A 10457-nucleotide genomic window follows, 5' to 3' on the forward strand; every position below is an offset into this window, starting at 1 on the left:
TCAATAATGTTTATGGCAACAGGTGGATAGGACGTGCAGGTCCTATTTCGTGGCCTTCAAGATCCCCTGATTTCAATCCCGTTGATTACCATATTTGGGGACGATTGAAGCAACTAGTTTACGCAGTGAATATTAATAACCGACAACAATTAATTGATAGAATTATACATCGTTGTAATACTATTAGAAACGATCCCCAGAGTATCCGTAATTCAATACGTCAATTAAAAATTCGGCAACAAAAATGTGTACAGGCTGCAGGGTTCCATTTCGAAAATCTATTTTGAATTATTTTTATTTTGTTACCATTATTGTATCTTTTCCAGTTCTAATTTATGGGTTTATCATAACTATGTACATATTTTTAGTTTTTTTTTTAAATTGTTCTTCGTTATTGTTAGTAGTTACTGTTTTTTGTTGTGCAGTGACTCAGTTTATCATTTCAATTAAAATGTTTGAAATTTATAACATTTGTTTAAATTAATTACCTTATAATTTGATACTTCATTATGGTTGTTCTATTTTTGGTAAGATTTGATTGTTCACTAAAAATTTAATAAAAGTGCGACAACATTGTCGCATATGTCGTTTTCATTGGCTATTTATGTAGTTTGAAAATCACTTATTGCATTTAAAAAAAATATATACAGGGTGTAATATTTAATACGAATCCCTAAATTAATTTTTCCAAAGCCAGTCCTGGAATTTTTTAGTTTAGCTAATACCAGTCGAATGCTTGATAGTAGTGTACTGTATCATGCAAAAATTAAAAAAAATCAAATGAGTCGTATAAACACTACAGTAAAATGAAATAAATGGTCAATTACACAAATCACCCTGTTAATTAATAAAGAAGAGGAGTTGACATTTTTTAGTGGCCACATGATACGCTCCCTGAGGGACTCTACATATGGTAGAAGTATGTAAACTTCCTCATGACTCACCCTGTATAAAGATGACCAAGAAGAAGACCAACAACTTAAAAAAAATAAATATATTCAAAAGTTAGCCTATTTGAAATAAATAGTCATGAGCTCTTAGTCTATAAATCTGATAACATGTTCTATATTTAGATTATAAATGTTTATTGATTTCGGAAGTGTGCTGTTTTACATTTTTTATGTCACCTCTATTGTTGATATACCAACATTACCAACCTTCAAACATGCAGATAAAAGGGATTCAAATATTAAAAGAATAATACATACTAAATATTAAAATCGAGCTTTTATAGTGGGACAAAGTAAAAATAAATTCCCATTAGATACACTAAAAACTGTTCAATGAATTAACATTGACTAGAAAATAAAAATAACTTAAATCACATATGATTTAACACTGTTATAGGAGAGCCAAACGGTGGGTGTGATACATTAATGAAATGATAAATGGGAAAGTCTAATATTATCAATTGAAACTGTAACATTGATATACAAGTGTCATTCACAATGTTATCTACACTCTTCCAATCAAACTAAGGTTTAATTTTAGCTCACTGACAACAAGTACTGAGTAAATTATAGGGATTATTCATCAAGCTAGGAATAAACAACATTTCTTTAGTCATAAGATTTAATATTAGTTAATGCTCTTGTCTGAATGAACAAGTAGCTAACTAACTTATCTTGGTGAATTTTTTAAGAATATCAAAACAATGTTTATGGGGTTATGTAAATAACAAAATAACCTTGGAATAATTCAAATATTTTCGGCAATAAAAATCTTATTTACAAACACATTATTATCATTTTGACATAATCAAATGCAACTCGATTTTATAGATAGGATAATCACTGGGCATGTTTTGAAGTCTATATGTTGATTATCCCTAAAGATTGTGTTTTAAAACATTTGACTATTTTTTAAATAGATTATTAACGAAATTTTATCCATATTTACCGCCAATATTGCTTTTCTTGCATCAATAAACAAAAAAGAAGTTTTATTTGGATATTTGTAAAAAATATTATTTTTTTAATCATTTTTTTGAACACTCTTTGACTGTAAAAATTTTATTCAGTTTTAAAAAGCAACTGTACATAAACATCACCGTGATGTTTTCTCATGTCTCATGTCTAGTGGTGTACTATGCTGATACAAAGACTTTCCACACTAATCAAGAAATTGTCAAAATGTTTAATGTTTCTCCGAATGTTATTATTGGGCTTTTGCAATTGTTTTCAAGAAATTGATAGAGCTAATATTCGGCACAAAGGTTGGCAACAAGTTTCAGATGGAACTATTTTAATTTTAAAACGTCTAGAAAAACTGGTATGTTATCAGCTTCTAGTACTATAGCCAGGAAACCCCATGTCCTTATTCCTAATATCCATATAGACTAGGCGGGATCTGTAGAAATTCAGACCATAATGGACATTTTCCATAGGAAGCTATTTTTTTGCTGAAATCCCTTCAGGATGTGCCCAATATCGATAATCACGATATGCGCCAGTCGCAAACCCTGTGCTAAATTTTTTATTTAACAAAATTTGAAAAAAATTGAAAATTTCTCATTTTTTTGCTCCTATTTTCGTTTATAATTCGGAAAATATTGATCTTAGAGAAAAAATTATAAGAAGTTAAAAGTTTCGGTATTCAATTTTACACAATATTTCGTTAGCTAGAAATTGAAAATTTAATGTTTATTGTTGAAAAAATAGCAATAATTGGAAAAAAAGTACAAAAAATGAAGTTAATCCTTTAAATGTTTTCGACTTTTTAAACTTGACTTACAAGCTCCATATTCCGCCTAGAAAAACTTTTTAATTTGTTTAAAACGTGTGCTAAATTTTGTTAAGATCGGTCGGATAGGTTTTGCATAATGATTTTTCAATCCAGCCTGCTGGAAAAAAAAAGCAAATTTTCAAATTTATAGTAGGCCATAAATAAGGCTCTCAGATAGTTACAATTTCAAGAAGGCTCAAGCTTTCAAACACTTTTTGTAAAATTCAAATCGGTTCACTAGGAGAGCCTAGAAAATTTTTTAAAATTTTAAACATTTTTTAGGCTTATAAACAAATTGAAAAACTTTACGAGCTTTAAACATATCGATTTCAAAATTTATACACTTAAAGAACATTAAAAGACGCTTCTTTAAAAAAAAAACGATACATTCGGCTTACTGGTTGCCGAGATATTGAAGGTCAAGGTCAGACCTGAAGATTCTTGTCCTTCCAAAAAAAGAAAAAGACTTTAAAAATTTTTTCGTTCGCCTTTGTTTTAACAATTTAAATTATTTATTAACAATTTAAAAATACATAATTGTTTACTAAAAGTAACAATTTACTTCAATGTATAAATTGCAACCCAAAAAAAATGCATGAAGAAAAAATGCAATTACTTGTTTAACATACAATTGTTTATTGCAAATTTCCCAATTTTGCAATTAAAAATGGTATTTGAAAATATGATATTTGAAATCCTTGTCGTCCGAGACATCGATTAAAAAAAAGAGCAAAATTGGTTAACAAGAAGCCGAGATAATGCAATTTTTAGCGCGCGCTATGATTTTGAACTCGCCTATTCACATTTCGAGAGAATGTCCCCCACCACCACCTCTCATGCATTCCGAGCGACATTTTACGCGAAAACTGTTTTTTATTTGTCTTTTTTATTGATGTTGCCATAAAAAGCACTACGTAAAACTTTTCATATAAAAAGAACTTGACAAGACGAGGGTATTTGTTTAAAAACGAGCCCTCTATCACTAATGGTTACACGGCAAATGTATGCCAACTTTGACCTTCAATATCTCGGCAACCAGTAAGCCGAATGTATCTTTTTTTTTGTGAAAAGGTTAAAGAAGCGTCTTTTAATGTTCTTTAAGTGTATAAATTTTAAAATTGATATGTTTAAAGCTCGTAAAGTTGTTCAATTTGTTTATAAGCCTAATATATTATATAAAAAATGTTTAAAACTTTAAAAAAAATTCTAAGCTCTCCTAGTGAACCGATTTGAATTTTACAAAAAGCGTTTGAAAGTTTGAGCCTTCTTTTATGTGTAAAAAATTTGCAACTATCTGAGGGCCTTATTTAGGGCCTACTATAAATTTGAAAATTTGCGATTTTTTTCCAGTAGGCTGGGTTGCAAAATTATTATGCAAAACCTATCCGACCGATCTTAACAAAATTTAGCACACGTTTTTAACATATTAAAAGGTTTTTCTAGGCGGAATATGGAGCTTGTATGTCAAGTTTAGAAAGTCGAAAACATTTAAAGGATTAACTTCATTTTTTTGTACTTTTTTTTTCAATTATTGCTATTTTTCAACAATAAACATTAAATTTTCAATTTCTAGCTAACGAAATATTGTGTAGAATTGAATAACGAAACTTTTAACTTGTTATAATTTTTTCTCTAGGATCAATATTTTCCGAATTATAAACGAAAATAGAAGCAAAAAAATGAGAAAGTTTCAATTGTTTTCAGATTTTGTTAAATAAAAAATTTAGAACAGGGTTTGCGACTGGCGCATATCGTGATTATCGATATTGGGCACATCCTGAAGGGATTCCAGCAAAAAAATAGCTTCCTATGGAAAATGTCCAATCGAAAACAGATCCCGCCTAGACTAATAGATTTGTTTCAACTTCAACTGTCCAGTGTCCTTTGGTCTTTCGCTGTGTCTGTGTGTCACAGGTTTTTCAAACATCGATTTTCAGGTCAGATCTTCATCTTTCATCCTTAAGACACGCTCCACCCTAATCTGTTGATTTTTCGATGTTTTATATAGTTAATATAGCTCAAAATTAACATGTTTTCTCCATAATCCATTGTCATTTATGGCTCCATATATTATGTTCTTAGGATTTCTGTTAAAAGTTCCAAGTTGAATCTCATCTTTTTTTGAGTAAATAAGTATCTGAGGAATATGTTAAAAATGATCTTGATCACAGGTTAAGAAATTTTAGTTTTTGGACCTCTCGGCATATTGCTTGATTCTAGTATTTTGAAAGGCCAAAGTAGCTTCTATTAGCATGAGGGATTTGTCTCTTGACAAAAAAAACCAAGATATACAAATTCTTGAAGATATTAGATGGTTTGTTCATTTATAATTAAGTTCTGGATATGTCTCTGAGGAACTGCTGGTACTGAAAAAATTTTGTTTCCTGGATGTTTATTTATAAGTCCTATAGTTTTTGAAATTTTCTGTATCTGTGAAATTGTTTCTTTAATTGTAGGTTATTAAATATTATTCCATTGTGTTGATTTCAGAAGCTCTTATGAATATTTCCAAGAGTTAAAGTGCCAGTGTGCCATCTTGTCCAAAGCCATTATTAATGTCGTTGGTGCAAGACAAATCTCCACCTAAATAAACTTTACTCTCTACATTTTCAGTAAGTAGTTTTATTAAATTTACAAAGCAATTTGATATTCTACACTCATGCATTAAATTGTAAAGGAATTACTTGTTTATGCTGTCATAAGTAGATTTAAAATCAACTCTTGCAGAATTTGTCTGAGTATTGTTATTCCATCAATTGTTGAATTGTTTGCCAGTAAAACAATTTGATATTTTCCTATCTTCTTCTTCTTATGATGCCTATCTGTTCCGGATGTTGGCGATCAACATGGCTATCCTAACTTTGCTTGCTGCTATTCTGAATAGTCCGGTTGTCGATGTATTAAACCACTTTCTCAGGTTTTGAAGCCAAGATATTCTTCTCCCTGGTCCTCTCTTTCCAAATACCTTGCCCTGAAGAATGAGTTGCACCAAGCCGTATCTCTGTTCATTCCTCATAACATGGCCAAGATATTCTAGTTTGCGCTCTTTGATGGTGTTAATAATCTCGCATTCCTTGCCTATTCTACGTAGGACCTCAACATTAGTCACACGATCCACCCATGAAATTCTTAAAATACGTCTGTAATACCACATCTCGAATGCCTCGAGTTTTCTTAAAGAAGCTTCGGAAAGTGTCCAGGCCTCTACTCCGTATAATAACGTTGAAAATACGTAGCATCTAATGATAGAGATTTTGGTAGCAAGTTATAAATCATGACTTCTGAAAAGAGACTTCATCAATATGAACGCCGATCTCGCTTTTCCTATCATCAATATGAACGCCGATCTCGCTTTTCCTATGCATTGTTTTATTTCACTGGAGTGATCCCATTGGCTGTTAATGTTGGTACCAAGGTATGTGTAGCTGTCCACTCTGTCAATTAGATGTTGGTTAACCAAAAGCTGTGTATTTAATATTTTCCTATAATATTCTCTTTATAAGGTCTTATGGAGAACATAAGGATGTATGATAATATTTTAGAAGCTGCTTTTAATAGGGTGATCTGCCTGTAGTTGGGACACTCAAGCAAATTACCTTTTTTGTGAGTCTGATATATTATTAAAATGTCCCACTCAGCTGGTGGGATCTTGTGCTGTCACTTCATCAAAGCTTGGTAGATTATATTATAGGTTTTCTTCCTCTATTTCTAGTTGCTGGTTGTTTTGTCTAGATTATCAAGTTTGACAGCTATTATATAATGATTCAAAATGTTCTACCCAGTGGTTCATTGTATCTTTCTGCCTCTTGTTTTAATCAGTGTTCTTAATTAATTAATTATTTTTGGCTTCAGTAATATGCTTATGTTCCTCATTAAATCAATGATTTCTTTGTGCTTGCTGTACATTATATATATATAATATAATATATTATAATGTAATGTTATTATCTCTGGGTTTGTGTAATTTTCATCTATGACACTCAGTCTTAGTCAATTTTTTAAGCACAACTATGTACCAATTTTTATTTTATGACATTGATAAACATTTTTATGGACCATTGCAAACAACAGAAGAAGAAATTGTTATTGTTTTTAGTATTTTTAGAAAGGAGTAAGTATTGTCTTGATTGGTGGATGAAATAAAATTAAAATTAGCAAAGGGATATATTGACATTAAAAATCTATTTATATTTCTCTGTAGCAATTGTCAGAAAACCTCTATGCTAAGTTATTAAAATCCACATATCTAATGGACACAGTTGTTTCTTGTTTAAATTTTCATCATTTCGTCATCAAAATCCCTACTCTGACTAGTTGAAATTTTAAAAGATAGTATGATTATCTGATTTTGCACCTGTGATATCACTAAGAGATATAAATGCCCAAAAAATGTAAAATTCTTGCCCTGTCAAAAAATTTATCTAGGTGGTTCATAAAATTGGATCAAAATACCAACAAAAAAAGGTTTTAATGAAGACTCCATCATAATTATTGCCCAAATTAGGTAAGCAAAGCATTTAAAATAATCACCCTTTTTGAAAAAAATGCACACACTGCAAGGGGCAAGGGCAATATTTGAATTTTGCAACATGTCTATCTTTTACGAAGCTTGTTTGTTTTATAGACAAAGTTTTTGCCTAAAATTAATACCTTTCGAAGAATGCACAAAAAATTTCTTGACAATATTACCACCTCATTACCATTGTCATGGCATCTAGCAATAACTGCTGGGATGAATTAGTCTTTGACATCTTTTTTGTTCCTCAGTTCTTTATGTGTGCCTAAATATAAGAAAATGATCACATTTTATTTTGTTTATAATATATATCATAAAATCAAATATATTAGATTTAAAAATTTTAGCTTAACAAGAAAGATGAAACCAGGTGGTGGCCTTAGCTCACTGGCTATGGTAATGGCTTATCAAGCCAAACAGTATAAATTCAAACCCTAGGATAAACAGGAGAAATTTTTTGCCACCATGCATCAGAGGGCACAGTAATTCTGTTTTTATGTTATGTATAAATGTAGCCAATCTTAAAAATGTACAAAAGTTAGGAAACAGCACTTATTGGCATTTAAAAATATTGTTAACTTGTATCCACTTCCATGTACCATTTAAGTAATCTAGATATTTTTAAAATATCTACAGGCTGCCTCAGCCTGGATAAAATAACTACCTAAGGCAAAAACAAGTGTTATAATAGGTGGTTGAAGTGTAGCATTGGCCCTGTTACCTTCCTTGTATACTATAGGCCAAAGAGATTGCAGGTGACCTTGCTATAACACCAAAGTTGCACTGGTATTATAAAGGGAGATTATTATTATTGTTATATAATTCCAAATCATCTAGGAACAAATGCATCAGAAACTTTTTATCTAAACTGTCTTGACTATGTTTTCCCTCAAAAGTAAATCTTAAAGCTTTGAGATTAGTTTGTCATTGAAATCCAAGGCTTAGCAATAAGAATCTTAAAATTAACTCTTGTTAATAGAGACATTGGCGAAGATGGCAAATGCCTCTAACAAGGCATTGTTATAATAAATTAAAAGATTTATGATAAATCAGTAGAATGGATTTAGATTTACTAAGCATGCATCTCTTAAGAAATGTATTAAAGCTTTCGTGTAGGTAACAGATGTTTTAAAAAGTAAGTCTTGGATTTTGGAAAAGATATATAGAAAAATACTGTTATTGTGATGCCAATAAATCCAATATTGCCATTTTACAATTTTACAAATTACCAAATATATATATATATATATATACTTATAAAAAAAAAATATTAACCACCAAGTTACAATGGCATGCCAAACCTCTCCTAGTGCTTCTAACACATAAGTATGGCAATACAAACCTAAATTTAACTTGGTCAATGCATGTGAAATGGGAGGAAAGAGGTCTTTAATTATTACACTAGAAGATCAGTTATTATTTAGTTCCCATATCATTTCAATCGTTAAACATTTTAGTATATATGATAAACAATTGATTAGTCAATAAAAAAATTTAATCCCACTGGAAGCCCAAGAGAAATACATTAGACATAAGTTTTCTATATGTAAACAGTATCAGACAACAATTATTTTCAGATATTTCAACAAATAAGGCTTAAGAATATTGTATTAATGTTTTACCTATGTGTTTATTGATTTTTTATTAATAATCATTTGTATTCCCCTTGTAGTTATTAAAACAACAATGACATCATTTTATTTATCAATTATCAAGTAAAAACAATACATTCTTATAAATATGAGTACATTCTTTTTTGGTATAACAATTCTTACTAATACTCACAATAGTATGTGATATTAGAAGAAATGAAACTCAGACACTCATACATTAAATTTGGTATATTTAGATATAATGAACTAATATAAACTTAATGTTTTAGAGTTCAAGTATGCTAATTTTAGATACAGAAAATGTTTTGGCAAGAAACAAAAATTTGAATTCATAGGTTAGGGATATAATTGAAACATGTTTTCTATACATGTTTACTAATATGAATGTCTTATATTTTCTTCTTTATTATCTATGTAATTAAACATGTGCAAAAATCGCCAGAAAAATATCTGAAGTAGGTAGGTAGGTGTGTTTAGCCTTAACATTCTCCTTAATTTTTGGACTGTTGGGTGTTTTAGGAAACTAATAGCAACTAAATTCGATCAAGCCAAATTGAAATATTACAATACTAACACTTAAGTAATTTATAAATACAGACTAACGTGACTGTTATTTGATGTTCAACTTCTTAAAATGTCATATTTTCATATAAGGATCCTTGTTCCATAAAAAGCAAAAGTTATATTGCACACTTTTTTACAAACACTAAATATAATTTGTCAATGTACTTTCTACAGACCTTGAGATGCAATAGTTATAATAGAAAATTAAACATAAAAACAGTTAAAAAGCCGAAAAGGTGAAAAGAAACGACATAAATAATACCTTATGTATTTCTTACATACATGAAAATCAATGATTTCCGACTTACCAATTATGTAATAAACACTATCATCGACAAAAAACTTTACAAAATTTACCACTTACAACACACAAATCGTTTTTATTACACTTTTAACATCACAACCTAAACGTCATTAAACACTACAATTTGACGCAGCCATATTTCTTTCTCAACAATTTCATCACACACACATGTTCCATGTTCGAAACAATAATATACAGGAATCTGTAATATCTACAAAAGCAGATGTTCGTGGAAAATCCGCACAAGATCTGTGGTTTTAGAAGTTTAATATATTTTTTGTATTTTTATAATATTTGTATGAAATTTACATAATTATATTAAATGATTTCAAGTTTAATATTCTTGTTTCATTGAAACACGTATCGTTTCGATGATTCTACAAGTTAGGCAATATACTATACAAACACCACTTGGTCTCATTTAAACATTTTTAAGTAATGTGTTTGTGCTAAAATTAAGTACCTAAATAGGTTTTAATTAAAAAAAAAAAAATACATAAAATATCATCGTATTCTACACCATCGAAAGAGTTTTCAAAGTATCTTAGCACGAGCCCTACACAAACTAATAATTCACATTGTCGTTATTTGTTCGGTTTAGTCCTTACAATACCTCCTTTCATAATACTCCAGTCGTCAGAGACGAAAATGCCACTCAACTGCTAAAAATCATACGAACAAGTTAAATTTTGCCAAGAATATTAATTTTGGGTCCCCAAAAAAGATGCAAAAATGT

The 10457-nt window shown here is 29.8% G+C and overlaps 1 protein-coding gene across 4 annotated transcripts in view; it reads right to left on the reverse strand.

Annotated features, from left to right (window-relative positions):
* The window catches only part of chb (CLIP-associating protein), a 125825-nt gene extending 115877 nt beyond the window's left edge, over nt 1–9948 (reverse strand). For 2 of the 4 annotated variants that reach the window (XM_072534455.1, XM_072534453.1), the window contains exon 1: nt 9726–9948. The gene's annotated coding sequence lies outside the window, so the exon portion shown is untranslated. The remainder of the gene's footprint in view (nt 1–9725) is intronic. The other 2 variants (XM_072534454.1, XM_072534456.1) reach the window with 2 other exon arrangements.
* Nucleotides 9949–10457: the final 509 nt, after the last annotated feature.

The sequence above is a fragment of the Diabrotica undecimpunctata genome, chromosome 6, assembly GCF_040954645.1.
Source record: "Diabrotica undecimpunctata isolate CICGRU chromosome 6, icDiaUnde3, whole genome shotgun sequence".
Lineage (NCBI taxonomy): Eukaryota > Metazoa > Arthropoda > Insecta > Coleoptera > Chrysomelidae > Diabrotica > Diabrotica undecimpunctata.